The sequence below is a fragment of the Gallinula chloropus genome (genome assembly GCF_964237585.1).
Source record: "Gallinula chloropus genome assembly, chromosome: 1".
Classification (NCBI taxonomy): domain Eukaryota; kingdom Metazoa; phylum Chordata; class Aves; order Gruiformes; family Rallidae; genus Gallinula; species Gallinula chloropus.
Genome location: NC_140085.1, coordinates 173,975,483 through 173,997,286, shown reverse-complemented (window position 1 = coordinate 173,997,286; position 21,804 = coordinate 173,975,483).

Sequence of the window (21,804 nt, the reverse complement as noted above, 5' to 3'; positions counted from 1 at the left end):
GATTGTTTTAGTTGTAATGAAGAAATTATTAATGAAATAACATTCTATAATATTAAACCTTTTAACTAAGTGCTGTATAAATTTAATTAACACCTTTGATATGAAAATTAGCAGTATCAGCATCATGGATGATAACAGTGTTGAAAAGACATGTCAGAAAGTAATTATATATGAAAGTGCCATCCCACAAGATTTCCAAGTAACATTTTTTTCACATTTCACATTTCTTAGTGCGTCCAAGACCTAAAGAGTATACTCGAAGTCAAAAATGGGAATGATATGAGGCATCTTTATTTATCTCTTATAGTTATTTTGCAGTATCTTTCTACAGAAAGTTACTCTACATAGCGGAAGGGAGGGAGCTTAATCAGAATGACTATCAGATTGAAGGAATGTGTACTTTTAAGCAAGGAATATAGCAATTGTTTCCCACAGATAAAGGAGCTAATATTTTTAACTACAATACTTTGAAAACACATGAAAATACTTGCATCTTCCATTGCATTAACTACCATAACATGAACCAAGAAAACTGTTAGTCAGAAAAACTGTTCTACGAAAACAATACAGGGTTTTAGCTTTAATATAATTTCACTCTTCCCCCCCCCCCCCCCCCCCAACCTCTCCCCAAGTTTCTGCTATTAGCAATCTGTGGCAGATAACAGGTGAGAATGACAAACAGGTAATAAGAAAATTATGTTCTTATCACTTCTATTTTACTCAGCCAACTTTAATGCTTTTGTCAGAGGAAACTTGAATTGAGCTTACAGAACTGGCATTACAACCTAATCAACTATCTTTGAACTGCTGGCTGGAGTAGAGTTTTCTCATTTTCAACTATTTATGCAAAAGCAGAAAGATCTTGAAATTCAATTGAAATTGTGGAACCTTTGAAATTAACAGGGAAAAGGTTCTAGCCTCCCAGGTACTGTATATTAAGCATCTAAGGGAATGAAATAAAATGTTGGGGTATATAACACTTGCTTTTCTGCTTTAAGGACAGAAAAAGAGGTCCTAAATAAAGTTCTCTTTCCTTAATATATTTAAAAAAGTAGAATCAGGGTAGTTATCTGTAAAGAGAGTAAAAAATTTGAAGTAAATAAAGTCTCCTTAAAAATAGCACTAGAAAAAAAAAATCCTAAAAATGGGTATTCAGATAATAGGCAATGCCTGTGTACTAGCATTCAGTAAGATTTTACCAAGCTGGAGTTCCAAAGAACTATTTAATTATTTAAAATATTTGTGACAAATTCTGATAGAAAGTGCTAAATATTTTAAATAAATTTCCAAATTAACTCCCATACTAAGAAACAAATTTACTTGTAAATTATAAGCCAATTCTATCCATTCTCAGAATCTCAAAGCATAGGTGCTGGTTGTAAACAATACTTTCAAGGAGTATAAGGTGTACTTTGAACACATTAAGTACATTCCTGTTTTAAGTGCAAAATGTCCTTCATCATAAGCTTCTGTAAATGTCTTTCTGCTCTCTTTCCTTCCTTTGTTTCACTGATTTAGAATGGGCATAGATGAGAAGTAGAAGAACAAAAAACAAATACTTCGTTGATTTCCATTTTTAAAACTAGATATTGTTCTAAAACCAGATATTATTGTGTCTAGATTTCACATAAACTGTTTCATAGAACCAGGTGTTCTCCTTTCTGAAAAAATTCAAATAAGAAAATGTGAGGACCCATAATGTATACCAACTTAAGTTTTACTTTTGATAGTATCCAGTAAAGGATGCTTAAAGAAAAAGAAATAGACAACCTATAGAACTCTATTATCATAGTTCTTGGTATGGGAATTCCAGAAAAGGAATGTTTTCCTTTTCTGGTGAGAAAGAAAAGGAATTTTAAATTGATTTTTTATAGTTATTTTCACAATATTTTCTTGTCTTGCACCTTCTATTCTCTCTTCTTTTCAGTTACATGCAAAAAGTATACGTGTGGTAAATTGACCCGAAACAGGTACACAATTTTATTCAGAGTTGAATTCTTTCCAATCACATTTAAGCAGCCCTCTCCAACTCCCACAAGCCTTCATCCTTTTTTTTACCAGTTAACTGTCATCTAAGAGAAGTATAATTAACAGAGAGCTATAAAGACAATGCACATCAGAGAGAGTAAAATGCTCAAGCACAAGGAATTGTGCCATATCTGATGTTTAGCCCACATATATAGAGATTGTATTACTGAGTTAGCTGTACTGTGGAATGATAAACATTTTGTTTCATAACCAGGGGAACAGATAAGAAAAAATCATTGCTGTAGTCCTCCAGGGATGCCTCAGGCTAGATAAATCGTTTTAAGACTGACAAAGATATTCACATCTACAGTGACCAAAATGGAACTACTGCCATTAATGCTCCCTTCCTGACCTTAAATAATAAAAAGAATGGAATGGTAGCGTATATCATGACTCAGAATAGGTATCTTGTACAAATAATGGTTTACTGATGTACTGGTTCCCTTTATAAGGAAAGATTCATAACAGAGATACAATGGTTGCTATTCTAGATAATACATCTTACAATGAGAAAGACAAATACTTAATAATATTTGCAGAATTACTTGAAAGAAAGAACTTTCAAAGTTTCCACGAGGCGTCACCAAAGTCTTTACAGAAAGTTTCCATAACATGCAGAAGACATAAAATCTGAGTGGAATACTTTGTTTATTATGAAGGTACTTCGTGTGCAAAGTAGGGCTGTTTGATGTTTAACTGATATAGAAAGCCAGATTTCTTAATGCAACCTCTGTACTCTGAATAACATGGATTAATTTGGTCATGGGAAAGGTGTTTTTGGTGTGCTTAATCTGAACTTAGTGTTTCAATTAGTAAGACTCTATGACAAATACATAGTGTAGTAGCTTCTGTACAGCTGCATAGAATGGAAATACGTCACCATCCTCATCTTTTTTTTTTAGTAAGCTGAAGAAACAAATATGATATGAAAGGCTTTTGAAAACTGAAGTAATTTAGGTTTAAACATAAGAGAGGAAGACTGGCCCGTGATAGAGTAAAAACTGTCTCTCTGTGCTACGTGCCTGGTACAATATTTAATCCATCTCTGTTATCTAACAAGTAGTTACATGCCATTTTAGGTGTTCTTACCATAACATTGTGTTTGAAAGTATAAATTTAGTTTGCCCACCTCCACAATAATACTGACAGATGAGAACTATCAAGTACAAAGTCTTCTCTCTTGTCTATTCTTATTCAGAAGATTCAGAATTATCTTCAACTGATATTCATTTTACAACGTTTTTGTAAAAATAACATAACCAGCAGAAGCTTTTACCTCAATATTTAGAAAGATCACAACAAAAAAAGCCTAGTGTAATAAATGCAGAAGGTATTTAGGCATGTATTTAAAATGTATAGTAGTACTACTTACTACAGATGATAATGCTCCATACATTTGACTAGTGGTTGCAGTGATTGCAAATATAAATGTATTTAAATAGCCTACTGGGATATTCTAGAAATTTGTGTTAAAAAAAACCCAAAACATTTAATAAACCCTGACCTGTTTTACATTCTTTTTGAGATATTTTTTTTGCTTTAAAATAGAAGATACCTCACAATCCTGACAAAATTCTATCTTCTTACTTCTTCAGAATTGTAAGTTCTTGCTTTATCTATGCACACAGAAGTTTGTAAGTAGCTGTCAGTTTATCCATCTGTCAAGAAAGAAATAAACAAATCCCCCTCCCAAAACCCACACCAACCAAGCCAAAAAAAAACCCTACAGGATCTATCTTATGTATTATGTGGATTAGGGATTTAAGGTGAAATCCTCCTCTTAACCTCTAAAGTTAAAAAGGAACTGTCACATCTGAAAAAAATGCAGCCTCTTGGGAATATGAATAAATGCTTAGTTTCTCATTTTTTTTTTTTTTCTCTAGCTTGACGGATTTTGCCCATGCATGCATGGTAGTGGGAAATGAGAAAGATCTTTCAGAGTTTGTTTAATGCTTTATTAAATATACAGCAACCTTAAGCACAAAGCAATACTTAATTAAACAAGGCTAAACATCACTTACTCTGTGGTATATATGATTCTTTAAAACATGTTCTTAAAGAGTCTGTACTGTTTGTGCATCAATCCAAGATTGGATTCCTCATGAATAACAATTTCCATACAACATTCACAGGACAGTACATTACAAATAAAAACAGAAGGCAGGAAAAAAAAGCTCGAGGAAGTAGCTATACTAAGAAAACAATTCTTTTTTCTTAAAGTGATTGTCCAGACAAATTCCATCTCTGGTAACCAGTATATAATTCCTTCAGTGGGTGTTAGGTTATTTTCATTTGAAGATAAAGTTCAGGACAAACCTATTAAACTTAACTAAATCTGCACTTCTAGACCAAAGGCATAAGGAACCTGGGAAAGGAACCAAACCACAGTTTGATAATATCAGAGAGAAGTGTTTCTGAGAGAGTTCACAGATGGTAATGTTCCTTCTTGGAATGAACTTTTAAATTACATTTGTTGTCACACCTTTGGTATAAGGCAACAAGCTTTGACAGAACTTGTAACCCATTTACAGGAGTAACTTGGAACAAGGAGGCCACTAAAAAAGAAACTATTCCATTGAATACCCCAATTTTAAAAAAATTATTATGTTTACAAAATGACTTATTATATGTTTGCAAAATCTCATATAAAAATTACCTTTGAAAAGACATGAGGCTTTTAGAAAAAAATATGTAATAATTCAATCTTTAATATTTCTTCTTTCTTGTTATTTGGCTCTTGAAGAAGATATTGGACATTTGAACCCATATTCCTTCTGGAAAAATACTTTAAATTAGAATCTAAGTCATATTTTCATCAAAGAGAGAAAAAGAGGAAAAATATTTCAGAAATGATGGTCAGAGGTTGACTAAATCACTTGCAGAAATATGCTATAGTCTTTCAACAACTGTAAAAATAGATCTGGGGTTTGACTACAATCCCAAAATAGATGAAGTCTGAAAGCACTGTCTTTGAATCCGGTATCTGAAATCAGAATAAGCACCCTATATGAAAGCATCATTTTACCCCTTGTCTGTGTAATGGAAGGTAGCTTGATGGAAGGTCCTGCGTATATGTGGTCAACTGAAAACTCATTTGAAGCCTGAGTTGCTGTTAAAGCCTGTCATCAAGACGTGGTATGTTATTCATGCACTTGGATATAACATTCCTGAGAAACAAAAACTGGATTTGCCAGAGCCCTTTTATTCCTGTCATATTCAGGGAGAAGGTTATGAATTTGGGGAAGTAATAGATCCTGACTTTTCAAGGAGATTTTGTGCATCATCATCATAAAGAACAAAAGTCAACTCTTCTCATAAATTACTTTACATGGGATTTTAATCCACAAGCAAATTTTTCTCCTCTTTTTTTTTTCCTAGTTAATAGGTAGAATTAAAATAATAAAAGAAAGACAATGCAACTGTCGACATTTGAAAACTGGTACTGTTCTCATCTCAACAGACACAAATTTAGTGGCACAGTCTCTAATATTCCCAAGTATAAGAAAGAATAAGAATAAGAAAAATGCATAACTGTCAGAATTATTTCTTTTTCATTGAACACATTACCACTGTTTTTTAATTTCTTTTCCTATTTTTTAGAGGAAATAATCATAAATAAATAGAATCTCAATGCAGCAAAACAACTGATTTTTTTTTTTAAGTCAACATAGAATTATGTGCCTATAGCTCTTTTCTTCCATCCAAACTTTGTGTTTTGTCTTTCTGTCTCTCAAGATTTGGCTCAGGTCCTCCTTATACACACATTCTCTCATATCCTCCTACAGGTCTTAATGGTGTCCACAACAATATTCTTGTTTCTTCTTGAAAATACTACTATCGTCCTCTACTTGTACACATCTAAGGGCCTATTTCTCCCTTGTACTGATAAAGACTTGTCACACAGCATGCAACTTTACCCTTTTTTATTTCTTCAAATTGTTACATTTTCATTCTTGCTCAGATTTCAAGACACATTCATAATGTGGAACAGTTCCTAACTTATGGATTTCTCTGTGATTCTCTTCCTCATTTGCTATAATATTCTCAAACTCTTACCTTCCCTGAGGCAGCTATTGTGCAAGAGTTCATAAAGGTGTGGAAAGGTAAATGTAAGAATAGAATGTGTGGTGGTTTCATGAGAAGATTTATTTGACATGTAGAAACTATAGTGATGTGTAGATTTGTAGATTTCAGGGATGATTCTGTCTGTAATGTTGTCTGGCACAATTTACATTGCAGAAGCAGAACAAGGCACATGTATGTCATGATACACTGTACAGACAAGCAAAAAAGTACTTCTGAACTGGATAAATTATATTTAATTCTTGTAACAGGGAGAAATAAACAAACAGACAAACAAGAATATAAGTATTGTTATGATGGGAATTGAATAGGATTGTTTGATAGTTCAGGCTGGAAGAACTTCAGGAGGTCTCTGTCTGAAAACAGAATCAACTATGAGATTGGTTAGTTACTGAAGGGCTTTTTTCAGTCTGGATATACAGTTGCCATCCTATATTATTTTAAGAACCCCTTTGATCGAATAGAAAGTAACTTACAACTGAAACTAGTTAAAAGACATTTTTCACTGAACGAAGTTACACAATATTATAATCTGTAAAGTCTGATACTTTAAAATTACAAAATGGCCCTAAAATAGGTTTCTACATAACTTGGGATATGAACATTGTTTATCTGAGCTGAGCAACTTCATAAGAAACACATGCTGAACCGTATTTTTTTTTTCTTTAATTCTGAAGAGATTCATGTATGAGCACAATTTTTTATCTAACACAGCCATGGAAAAGTAGTTTGTAATAAGTGGCTGAGTTTTCCCAGTCCCCTTGTTTTTTTAAAGTTTGATGCTTTATTCTAGAAGTACTCCTGCAAGTTATTCTCTTTCCCTTTGAGCTGTCAGCAAACTTGAGAAATAAATCCGTTCAAACCAAAAAGCATTTACTACTTCAATAATGTGCAGGTTTTTTGTCTAAAACCAGGTAAAATATGTCATCTATTGTATTCTTAGTTTTGAAATGTTTCTATTTTTCTGACATTTTAATGCACTTTTCTGGTCAAAAATTGTAGAGCCTACAGAAATGCTGTGAAAATATCAGATCAGAAACTAGATCAGACTGCTTTCCCTGAAGATGTTTAATGTCCAAGCTGTATTAGTGAGTGATGCGGTTAATGCTCTAATCTAAAAATACAGCAAATTGAAACTCATCCTGTAGATTTCAACACAGTGCAAATAAAACAGGAATAATATAGTATAAAGGAGTCTAGAAGTCAATCACAGTATTTCTTTGACTATTGCAGCTCCATAAACAAGATTTTGCTAGTATCATCTGCACTGAAACCTAGTGTAACATTTCTCCTTAAACATATGCATAGAATGGGATTAACCTTAACAACTTTAGACTTCTACTATATATGAACTAATATGAACTTACTAATCATCTAGAACCCTTTAATAATTCAAAAGAAATAGGAATTTTCAGGGTGTACTTGACATGACCTATCTTAAACTTCTACCTTAAGAGTGGAAAAAGTGCTGTCTGGAAAAAATGTTCAGTCTAGACTCATGATAAAACAAGAATGTTGTCCAGAGTGGCTACATTTCAAATCCATTCTCTCCCGCACACATATCCACACCCTCAACAAAACCACAACAGAAAATGGCACAAAATAATTATTTTTAGTGAGGTTTTTTAGATGTTTATCACATTTTATTCAACTACAATTTAAAGGTGTTTCTTTTTTTTTAATAATCATTCCATTCCATTCTAGTCTATTCTGATTAATGTTAAAGAATTATACTGGCAGAATTATGAATACAAAAGCCCATACATAAATTCTTAAGCTAATCACTTTGTCATATAGATACATAGAAATCAAGTCCAAACTAAATATGAGTATTTAAAAAGTCACTCAAACTTTGAATCTGGTGATTGTCCTATCAGTTTTTCAGTGACTCCACTTATTCCCAAACTCAGAAAGTTAGGCATTAGGTGCATAAAAGGTGCAATAATTCAATTACTTCAATTTCTAGTACATACATTAAACTGATGGATAGACAGCACCAGGCCTGGAAATCTGTAGAAGCTCATTCACGTGTCTTAAGTCTCTGGAACCCAATTTCTTAAAATATATTTATTATATTGAAACTATTAGCACTGTGCTTTTTTTTCTAATGGGGTCTAATTATATTTCTCAGGCACATTAAAAAAAGTGTGTAAATGTGTGCAAGTTGCTTAGACAGTTTCATTACATTTATTTTGGTAGAATATCTGTGTACACTTCAGCGATGCTTCACTTCAGAAAAACAGTGTTCTTCACTACTCATACAAGGGTATGTATGACATGGGTTCATTGCTGAGTTGCACCCTGGAGGTTGATAAATTTATTCAGCACCTACTGCTTCGGTGGTATATCCATATTAATATGAACCTGTTGTGTGATTTAAAAATCAATTTTCTAATTATAAATAATTACTAGATAATAGCCCAGTAAAAAGTCAAATACAGTGGAAATCATGTATTCTAGTAAACAAACGTGTCATGTCTACTCCAGCTCTTTACACCCACTAAGCTACTATATAATTTATTATATACACATAGAAATGCATATGTTTTTATATTGTATAAAATAATATTGATAGAAATTTTATAAAGTACATTTATATTTCATAGTAGTTGATGCTATTACAATGTAATATAATAAGAAATAATACCTAGAAACACAAAATAAACTCCAAGGAAATATGAAAGACCAGCATTACATTAAACATTACGAGCCAGTAAGTGTACTGTAAAGTCAAATGTCATAATAACATCTTGTTTTCTTCTCTGTGAATAGACAATAGACAGAGAAACATTAGAAGATAATTACTCATCAGAAAGATTAAAATAAATTGAGTGCACACTTTACCATTTTTATGTGTTAAGGTTAAGCTTAAAATGACACATTACATTTGTTTATCATGTATGTATCTGTGCTGGTTTTGGATGGGATACAGTTAGTTTTTTTCACAGTAGCTAGCATGGGGCTGTGTTTTGAATTTGTGCTGAAAACAGCATTGACAATAAAGGGACGTACTTTTTTTATTATTGCTGAGCACTGCTTACACAGAGCCAAGGCCTTTTCTGCTTCTCACACCACCACTCCAGCCAGTAGGCTGGGGCTGCAGAGGAATTTGGGAGGGTACAGAGATGGGACAGCTGACCCCAATGGACCAAAGGGTTATTCCATACCTTGTGATGTCATGCTCAGCATATAAACCTGGGAGAAGAGGAAGGAAGAGGGGAGTATTTGGTGTGATGGTGTTTGTCTTCCCAAGTAACCTCTATATGCAATGGAGCCTTGGACATGGCTGAACACCTGTCTGCCGACTGGAAGCAGTGAATAAATTCCTTGTCTTGTTTTGATTGTGTGCAAGGTTTTCATGTTACTTATTAAACTGCCTCTATCTCAACCCATGAGTTTTCTCTGTTACTATTCTGATTTCCTCCCCCATCTGGCCAGGAGGGAGGAAGCGAGCAAGCAGCTGTGTGGTGCTTAGTTGCTGGCAGGGGTTAAACCACAACAGTTTGAGTATGTAGTAAAATTAATCCCCTATTCATGTCAATCAATTAGCATCAGAAATAAGTATTAAAGCTTTTTTTCCTATCAGATCCTAGGTAATATTACCCAAATCAATTTGAATCACACTTCATAGAACAGACATGGTTCAAATAGATAAAATCCAAGTACACAATTTCTGTCACACGAGATCTAATGATTATACAATGAAAAAAATTTTCTTGTTTTCAGTGGTATTTTTATTAACATGACTCTAATTTCCAAAATATATTTTCTGATATGTTACAGTGTCAAAATTTATTAAAGTAGCTCTTTTAAATCACACTTTTATGTAAACCTTTACGCTTCTGAGAAATTAACTAGAACATCATTAAATTTGGCTTCCATTTCATGTTATATAACTTTCAAGCTCCTGAAAATAAGTAATTTAGGCTGAAAAATATGTCTGTGAATAGAGAAACAGATGCACTTCCAGGGCACAAGGGATCCCATCCAAAGTTTTAGGATGGGATGTGTCTGTCTTTCTAGAGATCTCTGCAACTGTTTGATGAGGCAATTTACAATAACTATTTATTTTTCAGGTGTTGCATAGATAAAACCAAGGATAAGCAAGTGATATGTTCTGAACATTGTGTTAGATTCAGGCTTTTATAACTTTAACTCATGTCTACTTACTTGTAACCGCTCACAACACAAGTTACTCCTTCACCAAGGAGAGTGGCCATGCTATTTCAGAAAAGTAGCAGTCTGTCTTACACTGGATCCAAGTTGAGGTGGCTTCCCACCAGATTAATTGTCTATGCAAGATTATACTGATGTTTTTTTAACGAATCCTCATTCATAAGTCACAGTCCAGCTGTTTTTCACAGTAGGATGCCATATTACTGAAGAGCTATTACCAGGCTGGCACCTGCCCTCGTCACTTTACATCTTACAAAGTCATTTTGATTACAGTTACTTTCATTTATTTTTGAAGTACTTTACAGCAGAAATGATATGAAGATGATCAGAAAAGTCCTCAGAATACTCTGCTAAGTTATAATCACAGTATGTAGGTCAAGGAAGTATATATATGTAAAACTGCATACAAATACTTGAAAAGCCTTTGTAAAAGAGAACAGGGAAGTTTAACAGAGAAATTAGTCAAAGAGTTCATTAATATAAAATTCATATATAACCAATAATTGATAAACAGCTGGTTCACTTGACAATTACCTCTTATATCAACTCAAGCAGCTTCTAATCTCAATAAATCCATATTTACAACAAAGTAAAGATGCATGCTTTTTCCTAATCTCCTTTCAGCTTTATAGTTTACATGGAAGACAGAAGAATCTGCACCCTAAAATAGGTTTTTTATAGGTTGTCACATGGGTTTAGGTTTTTTTTAAATCTACAAATGTGAATTTATCCTATCTAATATTAGAAAACTAAGCTGTCCATTTCTTGTGGAGAGAGATACACAGCATCTCTAATCAAATAGCCCGTTGGATTTATATCAGCCAGAATTCTAGGAGTTCTTGCTTGTAGCTCAACATCAGACAAAAAAGATGAACCAAAATGTTTCTAAACCTGTATTGTTGTTGCAGTACCTGGGAGATTCATTCCCCTGACATGTGAGATTTCTCCTAACACAGAAGATAAGGCACTGTTTGGAACCCTCCTTGACTGAGCTCTGAGGTTTCCTTACAAGAAAGATCACAGAGAAGAAGGAAGAAGCTGTACACTTTGTGTTGACATCCACTTAGGGTAGAGTATCCTGTCAGTATAGGACCCCCACAGTAAAGAAATGCATAGTTTGACTGGCTATAATGCTTTATGTGGTCTGATAATAATCCATATATTCACTTTTCCACTCAAACATGAAGTAATATGTTATATTCTATAAATATTTGAAAATAAACAAATAAACAAATATTTTTCCTAATATCCAATCTAAACCTCACCTCATACAGCTTGAGACCATTTCTCTTTGTCCTGTTACTTGGGGAAAACAGATCAACACTCACCCAACTACAGCCTCCTTCCAGGTAGCTGTAGAGAGCAGTAAATTCTTCCCTCAGCCTCCTTTCCTCCGGGCTAAACAAACCCCATTCCCTCAGCTGCTCCTCATAAGACCTGTAAGTACTAAACACACTAAAAATGTAAACACTTTAAAATGCTTAGTTTTAACAGTGTAATCATCTCAGTCAGAAGAGTTTTGTTTAACTTCACAGTCAACAGGAAATTGCGGGAGGACTTTTTTATTATTATCTCATGTAATTTAGACAACAATTTCACTAACTCATTTACCACTGTTATTTTCTTTCAGTTTATAAGGAAAATAGTTTGACCTACAATACAGATTCTCTTGGTATTTTGTCAAATTTATTTTATGCCAGCAGCAGTCACTGATTTTAATTGAATGGAAACAACAGCTCTCATCCTCTGTGTCACATTGCTGCATTTTGTATCATTGAATTTCAATCTGGTTTCAGTGGGACCTGCCGAATGTGGCTTACACCAACCTCTGAGTCTCCTTGCTATACTCCTTTCCAGGGCAGCATTGTTTGCCTTTTGTCTGCTTTCTGATTAAATTGACACCACTTTACCTTTTGTGACTCCTGTGTCATTTTCTGTTGACAGCATCTAGTAATGGTAACAGACCAGTGTCCTTGTGGAAGGGGCAGAAACCATTGATTGGCTGGGTGTATTAATGCAGGCTCTTTAAAAGTCATGCAGACATGGCTTTGTGCTAACTGGCAGCTGAATGGGGGCTAGTGAGAGATGTTATTAACCACAGATAACAGTCAGCACCCTCTATTCACTAGCAATGTCACTTTGCACCATTTGAGGAACAGTTGGTACTGAAATTTGTTAAAGCAATTCTTTCCCTCCCTATACACATCCTGGACTGAAGCTATTTCAGGCAGAAGAGTGGAAATAGTGTTCTGATTAGGCTGATGTTGGTAGGATGTTCAGATAATTTCCAGGGAGCTGAAACACTTAATACAATCCATCTGCACTTCACAGCTAAAAATCTCTTTAGGACAAGATAGGCTCTGCTGACATGAGAGGCTAAATGTTTATCATAGATAGGGAATTTATAATTGCCTTTTCAGAAATGAATGATTAAAGTGGTTACAAGAAGCACCTGGCTATATAAGTTGTATCCATAAAAACACAAGAGAGATGTAATAGTTATGTCAAATGTTTCTGCTATGATCCTTTAAAATGTGATAGGAAAATTAAAATACCGAAGCTTTAAGTGATGAACTTTACAAAGCATCTGCATTTAAAGTTAAAATGTAAGTGTAGAATGGGCTTCATGTAAGCACATATACTGAACATGAAACTCTTATTCAGCCCCAGTTCTGCCCAGCAAGTCAGACTTGTTTTTTAATGTTTTCAAGACTTACATACAAATTTCAGAGGTTTTTTTTCTAGATTAAGGCATTTGCCAATAGTTAAAGTTGAAACTACAGCATGATTTTTTCTTCCTTCTGCTTAGTTTGCATTATCATGAATAGCATAAACTAACCAATATAATTTTCATCAGTATTCTGAAAATATAACTGTCCTTGTATTTTCCTCCGAAACTGAGAATTTCATCCTGATTCTAAGTCACCCTGCGAAAAAATCAAAACTCTTGGCAGGTTAAAATTTCTGACGAAAAATGTAGGATATACTAGCTCATGCACAACACCACATTAAAATCGCTGGCTTCCACACTATAGCTGTCTCACATCCAACCACCTCTTAAGCACTACTGGAATAAATTCAGCCTATCTTCATCCACTCATTTAAACATTGCCTAATTATGGCAAGACATTACAGAAATTGAATGGAAGAGCAAATCCCCAGTGATTCTCCTAATACAAGTAGGACCCACACATATATAAACGTAACCCGCATATATATGAGCAGAACCTGCACAGAAGTACTGATTAAGCCAAAAGATGGTATGTGTTGTATATTGTTTTGAGGATAATTAAAACGCCACCTCCTGTGACATTACACATGTACTATTCCGTACACTCTGTAGAATGATATTTACTTTATTGAGTGCCTTTCTTCACAACAGTTATTGTTTTGCTCCACTGTGGCACACTGCTGCCTACTTAGGATATTATTCACTACCTGTAGTTTCCAAAAACATATTTCCCATTATAAACAATGATGTTATTAGAGCTTTTTTTTACAGATTTTTATTTTAAATTGCAAACATAGAGAACTCTTATATGTAGTAAGGAAAGAAATAAAACCAAAAGGAATATTATGTCATTTGTATTCATATTCACCATGATAGCATTCATTCCAATTTTGACAAGCTGGTTTTTGCCTTTTTTCAGAAAAACGTGGCAATATGCTGTAATACAGCATATATACATGTCCATAGGCTATTGCCAGACTATTACTAGAATCCTATTGCACTGTTATCTCTTCTCAGCAGTGGAGATTCTCAAATAAGAATTCAGTGGTGTGTCTGTTGTCTTCAAATATGTCCCAAAAAAAAAAAAAAAAATTAAAAAAAAAAAAAGTGTTCAGACCCTCATTTTAAGTAAACTACATCATTGATTAGGCCTTTACATACTGGCATTTTTTTTGCTGCTGCATTTTATATACCCCATCAGGTATCTAAAAATATATGTCCCAGTAATAATGATATTGCAATATTTTTCAATTTTTGGTGACATAGATGAAATAGCATCTGGTTGGAATCATAAATGATATAGATCTGTCAAACTAAGTCCTGATGGATATTTTTGTTTCTGTGTCTCCGACTGAAAGAACAGTAATGTGGATGACACTTCGAGGCTGCTGTAATTAAACTCTCAGTCCATCTGTGCAGAAGATTTCGTAATATTTTCAAGAATAGAATGCTTTCAGTATTTGTACATCTTTATTTTGGATTTTTAAGGAACATATGATACCGTGCAACTTTCAAGAATGCTTTGTATGGAAGCTTCCTTCAGAATGTTTCAGTAAAGCAGAAGGCAGCAACTACCTACAGTATTTAAAGGTTAACCTACTTTTTTTTTCTTTTACAAGACCTGTGTGCAGCCTGAAAGATGCTTCTTTTGTAAGAATTGGTGGTTCTACTAGAAAATAAAACAGGTTGAAAGGGTGGGTTTTTTTTTTCCTTCTTTCTCAGGCATTAAATATTCTATGACTATGAAATGTTTAGGCAGTGAAGCTACACTGGGGCTAGAGGCCGAAGAATTGTAAAGACAAAAGAAATGGAAAACAGAAGTTTACTGATTCAGTGGATAGCTGCATATATTTATTTTTTTTAAAAAAATGAGAAATCATGTAAAAAAAGCTGTTAGTGATTTCAACAGCTCTAGCAAAAGATGTTTTGCAATCATGAGCTCATGAGTCGGCAGATATATATTAAGTCCTCAGAATGATGGAAAACCTTTTTGGACCTCAAATAAGAGTTAATATATACAAAAAGTTTCAATGAGTCTTTTAAAAAAAATATAAATCAAGACTTTTAAGTACTGTACAAATAGCACTAGAAAGTAGTGGTGACTAGAGACTGACAATTCCATGTCTCTAGAAACCTTTAATATCTCAGTATCTGTTTAATCCCATGTTGGGAAAATGAACAGACAAACAAAACCACCAAAATTCTTTCAGCCCTCCCGCCCTCCCGCAGAAAAAAAGACAACCCCGCCCACACACAAAACCACAACAAAACAAACTAACCAACCAGAAATCCCACAAAAAAACCCAAAAACAAAACCAAAAAATCCTACAAAATTAAGACAACCAAAAATATATTTTCTGACAATTAGGTGCATAAAATTGTAGTGTCAATATCCAATACTATCAGTATAAGATGCTATGTTCTAAAATATTTGCCTGAGCATTCTGTCTACAGAAATTATTTTAACTCCTTTTACTATCTCACACAGTTGTGCTTTCAGTATCCCAGGTCAATTTTAGTCAAACCGAGTACAGATAGAATGCTAGTTTTCATAATTCTTGCTTAGAATCTTACAAAGAAAAGTAGGGAGTTATTGGTTTTCATTGAAGCTGTCAAATTTCTGCTAGGTATTTCTGTTTCAAAAGTATATTTTGCCCAATATATTGAATATATTCCAAATTCTTCCACTCATGAAGTAATAAACAAATATGAAGTATTCTGTTGTTTTTCTTGTAGTAAAATAGATTAATTAAAAAAAAGAAGGATTCTTATGAGATTTTTTTTTTTTTTTTTAATGAGAAGATTATATACAGTTTAAATTGAGAGCTGTTTTGACAACAAAAGAAGTGATGGTCAGGATCTTTCAAAAAATCACAAATAAATGTATTTTACCAGTCCTAAATATTTTGTCCATAGTTAATACACTCCTGAATATGTTTGTTTGTAATTCAGTCAACGGTTGTGAGTTTGGATTTTTGCCAACCTCACTAACCCATCTGTCGTCACTTCTGAGTGCTCAGTGGCACTCCAAAGCTTGGCTGCTGCTTACTGTTGCAACTGTTTTTGAGTTCCTCACAAGCTAAAGTTCTGCACAGCTGCTAGCATCATCATTTGTCTGCCACCAGTTCTTGCAGTCTTGTGTAGCTGATCACTTCCACTATAGGATTCAATGAAGGGAAGGAGGAAGTAATGGGAAATAAAATCACTATCTGAAGACTAGGAGCTACAGACATCACTAATTTGTCCTTTTGTATTTTCTTACTTAACAAAAGGCCACACAATTAATGAGAAACCCAAACATATAATGCAGCATGGACAATGATCTACCAGCTGGAAATTATGTCCATAATATTTAAATCTATAATTAAAAATACAGGGGGGGTGGGAAAAAAACCTTAAAATAATAAGTATGCCATAGTTAGAATTGTTTACATCAGTCCCAACAACTAATTTTAACATTTCTATTTCATCACTTTTTTCTTCATATTTTAGAAAAGGCTATTCCACTTAGATCTGACTAGTTTTTCTACACTACATTTGACCAGGTTTTTAATTCCATTTGTAAAGTCAAAATACAACAGTTTTTTGGGTATGTTGTATTGCAGCAAGTCAGTAGAACCTGAAAATAAGCTAAAAAATCCCCAACAAACATAAATCTGTTTTCAGTTTTTTCCTCAGGGTATTTGGGATTTATTAAAATACATCACAACATGACAAGAGATGGGAGGGCTGTGTTAAAAAAAAACAACACAGAAAAAAAAATAATTGAGGAATTCAACATCAGGTTTAAGCTTCCTATGGGCATTTACATAAATATAAGCTGACACTTTATGAAAGGCCACTGTAGTTCATAAAATTATAAGTTTAGAAGGGAGCCCAAAAGACAAGGTCTACCATACAGTAGATCTTGTCAGTACTGAAACATGCATACCTGAGTTTCAGTTAAAGAAGCTTCAAATTCTCCGCCATAATCCATTCCAGGGTTTATATTTTAAACTGGGGGGGGGGGGGTATCCCCACCATTTAGTGCAGTGAAACTTCATTACTTCTTAGTTTATGCTGTTTGGAACAAAGGAAATAAAGTTCTTGTTTCCTGTCTTACAGTTCCCTTTTTATGCATATGAAGCTCTTTATTGCATTCACTCTTCAGCCTAACTTTTCTTTTTATGAACTGCACATACTAATTTATTCAGGGCTTCCTCCCTTGATCCTGTAGACTAAACATTTGATATTTAATTCTTCTTTTAACTATTTCCTGTCTATTCACAGTTTCACAAGTATTTCTAGAATATTTTGAGAAATGTGCCTAGAACTGGAAGTAGTATTCACAGTGAGTTTATACAGCTCTAAACAGAGTAGAGAGATTGTTTCATATCTTCTAGGTTATAGTTCCTGGATATTATGCTTGCATTCTTTATGGTCTTGCTTAATTTTATTATGACTTTACTAAAATCATGGTCTGTTACCTTTATTACTCCTTTGTTTACAATTCCTCCATAATTTTATACATAGAAACTGGTTCATTCAAATAAATCCATATTGGCTGTAATATTGTTTTCTTTATAGGTGCCTCGAAATATTTCAGTATATGTCCTGGCTGTTAAAGTTAAGGTGACAGGTGAATAATTCCCTACTTTTCCCTTTTTGAAGATGAGACCAGTGCTGCTTTCCTCCAGACTTTTGAAAGAAGATCATATATTTTCACAAAGACTTCAAGAATAATTGCTAATAGTTCTCAGGTTCCATCAGCTAATACTTTAAATAGTGTGGGCTGCAACTCATTTGTCCCAGAAAATCTGAAAACCTGTCTTTCTAAACTGTTCTTCCTCATTCAAGCATGAGATCTGATCTGCTGATGTTGTTGACAGACTGCATTAACTACATAATAGATGATCTTTTTGTTAAAACAGATAGAAGCCCCCCAAAATTCCCAGTCAAATATCTGTTACTAAATAAAATAGGGCATGAAGCACCTATTGCTCATTTTGATGATTATTTACACATCATTTAGTAGTGGTTTAGCTCACTACATCTCATACTCCTTAAGGCAATACAAAGGCACAATTCAGTAATTTGAACTAATTTGATTTTGCTCCCTCATTTTTTTACAGTTCCCTAAAACTATTGCTGTAAGCTTTACACTGTCCTTCCTCACTACATACCTTCATGTCATGCACCGTAGCCCACAGTGCACATCTTCAGACATGTGTTGAACCTGTCTCAGATATGGGAACACAATTCTCTGCTCACAAACTGCCAGAGAATCCCCTGGCAGGGTTTTGGCACATGCCAGCTAGCACTGGTCATTCCTGAGTTTGTGAGCTGTAAGTTTGCTGGGGCCATTTCCAATAGAGAATTTTCTGAATCCACAGCTTTGGAAGTTCACTTTGCAAGCTATATGTAAGCTACATGGTGTTAGCATCACTGCCAGGAAATGTTCCTGACAGCATTACTTTGGTAGTGTAGACACAGCATCATCTTCCCACCGCAACAGTCTCTATATTATACAAGATCCAGAGCTAATATATTGCTTATCTAGCCAAATTGTTCCTGAAAACCAGAGAACAGTTGCTAGCTCCTTTTAGTTAACTGATGTTTTAGGTTTGTTTTTGGGTTTTTTGTGTTTTTTTTTTGGTTATTTTTATTTTTATTTTTATTTGGCATCTCCATACTTATTTTTGTATCAATAAGACAGTTTCCATTGTAAAAATGTTTTCTTCTTTTGTTTGAGATCAGTGAAAACTATGCAATTTAGTCAGGTTTATCACTCATAACATTTCAAGTTAGGACAGTTTCACATAAATTCATATTTCTCCTTTTCTGTTTCAAATCTAATGCATTTCCTCTTTCATATTCTGAAGATTATGAATGTAATCATTTCATACTTCATGTCTTCCTAGCTAGGTCCCACCTCAATATTCCCAATCAGTTCTTCTCTATTAATTAGAATAAAATCTATTAATTAGAACCACATCCTCAAGATGTTTTCTACACCTTCTGTATAACTAAATTGTTACCTATGTCTTCCAAGAATTTGTGGATTAGTATGGCCAGGGGATTCATCTTATCCAGCTGTTGAAATCAACAACGTAGACTAAGAACTCTGACTGTGTCATTGCAAAATTCAATTATAGTCAGTGGAGAAAAAGAAGCACTTGGAGTACATAATTCACCTTCTGCATGCCATGTGAAGGATTCTGTTATTTATCAGGCCAACCAACTGAGGAAACAGTTTTGGTTGAGGGACTGGTTTTGATCCACTCACAAACTTGGTTCTTAACTACAGCTGCTGTCTTCACATAATGAGTGAAATGACATTTGACTAAATAAATAACTGTAGATTGGTCACTGGAAAGCAATGAAATAGTTTAGAGTTTCCATCCTACTGTATCATATAACAAAGTTAATTTAGCTGATTTCACAGAATCACAGAATGGTTGGGGTTGGAAGGGATGTCTGGAGATAATCTAGTCCAACCTCCCTATCAGAGCAGGATCATCTAGACCAGGCTTCACAGGGCAGCATCCAGTAGGGTTTTGAATATCTCCAGAGATGGAAACTCCACAACCTCTCTGGGAAGACTGTTCCAGGGCTCTGTCACCCTCACAGTAAAGAAATTCCTCCTCATAGAGGGAACTTCCTATATTCAAGTTTATTCCCATTGCTTCTTTTCCTGTCACTGGGCACCGCTGCAAAAGGAACCCCATTCTCCTGACACCCAGCTCTCCAGTATTTATAAGTATTGATAAGATTCCCCCCTCAGTTCTCTGTTCTCTGGGCTAAAAAGGCCCAAGTCCTTCAGTGTTCCTTTGTAAAAGAGGTTCTAGTCCCTCAGCAATCTCCATAGCCCTTTTTTTTGTATTCTTTCCAGCAGACCGATGTCCTTTTTGAACCAGGGAGCCCAGAACTGCACACAATATTTCCTTTTAGGTCTTATTGTACAGAGTCACTTATTGTAATTTATGCATTCACATGGAATTTTAACACTGACGGTGACCGTTATTGTTCTTCTGGTTCTCTCCTATGTTATACCAGAAAGCTAAAAACTTTCTAGTTGCAATGGTTCTGGAAATGCTTTAGTAGTTTTGTAAACAGCTAAGATCTCTTTTGTCCTTAAAGTCTATATTGGAAAATTGTACTTTTTTTTTTTGAGAAAATGCCAATTATGAAAGCAGGCAACATGAGCAGTTAACCAAATGGGCTTGAACTTTTATTTTTTTTAAATTGTTTGTCAATTAATCTACTACCCACAGTGTTCTCTGTGGGTGTATGTATATGCACAAGTTATCTTTCAGGGCTGCTCAAATTCTGCCTTTGAGATAGCATGGGAATCATGTTTTTCATTTATTTATTATTTAATTTCCCCAATCTATACATTAAAATTTGTTACAAAATCAAGAAATAGACTATATGCTTGGATTAGGAATTCTAGAATGCTATGTGAACAACATGCTTGTGGTTTTATTAAACAGAGACTTATATGGCCTGCAGTTCATTACATAGTGAACTGATCCTATCATAATAGGGTCAGTTTTGTGTATTCAGTAACTTTTGCCAATTTTCTTTCCATGGTAGTGGATCTGCACTCCTCCTCCTTCTTACTAGATCCACTTTACATTTTTGATCTATTATAAAATATTACCCATTCTTACAATGCTCTGTTGTATGAGATACTCTCCTCAAATAGTATGTTTGACTATAGAATCACAGAAGAGAGTGCATGCACAACTCTGTCAGCAACCTCTTACAGGGCCTCAGCATCCTCACAGTAAAGAATTTCTTCCTGATATCTAAAGTAAATCTCCCCTCCTTCACTCATCCTTTCACTATACTACTACCTGATAAACAGTTCCTCTCCATCTTTCCTATAGGCACCCCTCAGGTACTGGGAGGCTGCTCTAAGGTCTCCCCAGAGCCTTCTCTTCTCCAGGCTGAACAAACACAACTCTCTCAGCCTGTCTTCATAGGAGAGGTGCTTCAGTTTCTGATAATCTTTGTGGACCTCCTCTGGACTTACTCCAACAGGTCCATGTTCTTCTTGTATGGAAGGTCTCAGAGATGGATGCAGTACTGCAGGTGGGATCTCACAAGAAAAGAACAGAGGGGTAGAATCACCTCCCTCCACATGCTAAACATAAGTAGTAGCTTATTATCACTCCAGTATTTCAAGTCCCACAATAATGTAATAACTGCTGGCATTTTTATAGGCTGGTATTTTTTCATCCAAGAATGATAAAAAGTGATAATGATAAGTGAATCTTAAAGGAACAATTTTGAAAAGCTTTAAATCTCATCAACTATTATTTACTTCTGACTAAAATAAAAGTTACCCTTTAAACACAAAAGGGTAGATCTGTATCAGAAAAAGTCAAGATAGAATTTGTTGGCTAAATACTAATTGCAGAAATCACTAAATGAGAACCCATGGCACATGTCATACAAGAGGTCACACTAAATGACCATAATTTTTCATGAATCTACAAAAATAGCTGTTGTTGCTTTTTACTTAATACAACTGTAGCTTCCTAAAAAATATTTTTTATTCCACAGTTTAGCCTTTTGTCTTGAACTGAAATCTTCTTGTCTTCAGGCCTTAAGAATCTGATTGACACGTTTTTTTCTTTTACCTTTTATCTTTGGGAATATCATTACTTTTAAGTAAAAGAAGCGTAGTTTGTCAGTTCATGTACTGGACTGCTGGTTGGATGCTCTGCTTCATCATCTTGGTGTGGTGATCTGGGCCAGCTGCCAGACACCCACCCAGATACTCTCTTACTTTCAACCTC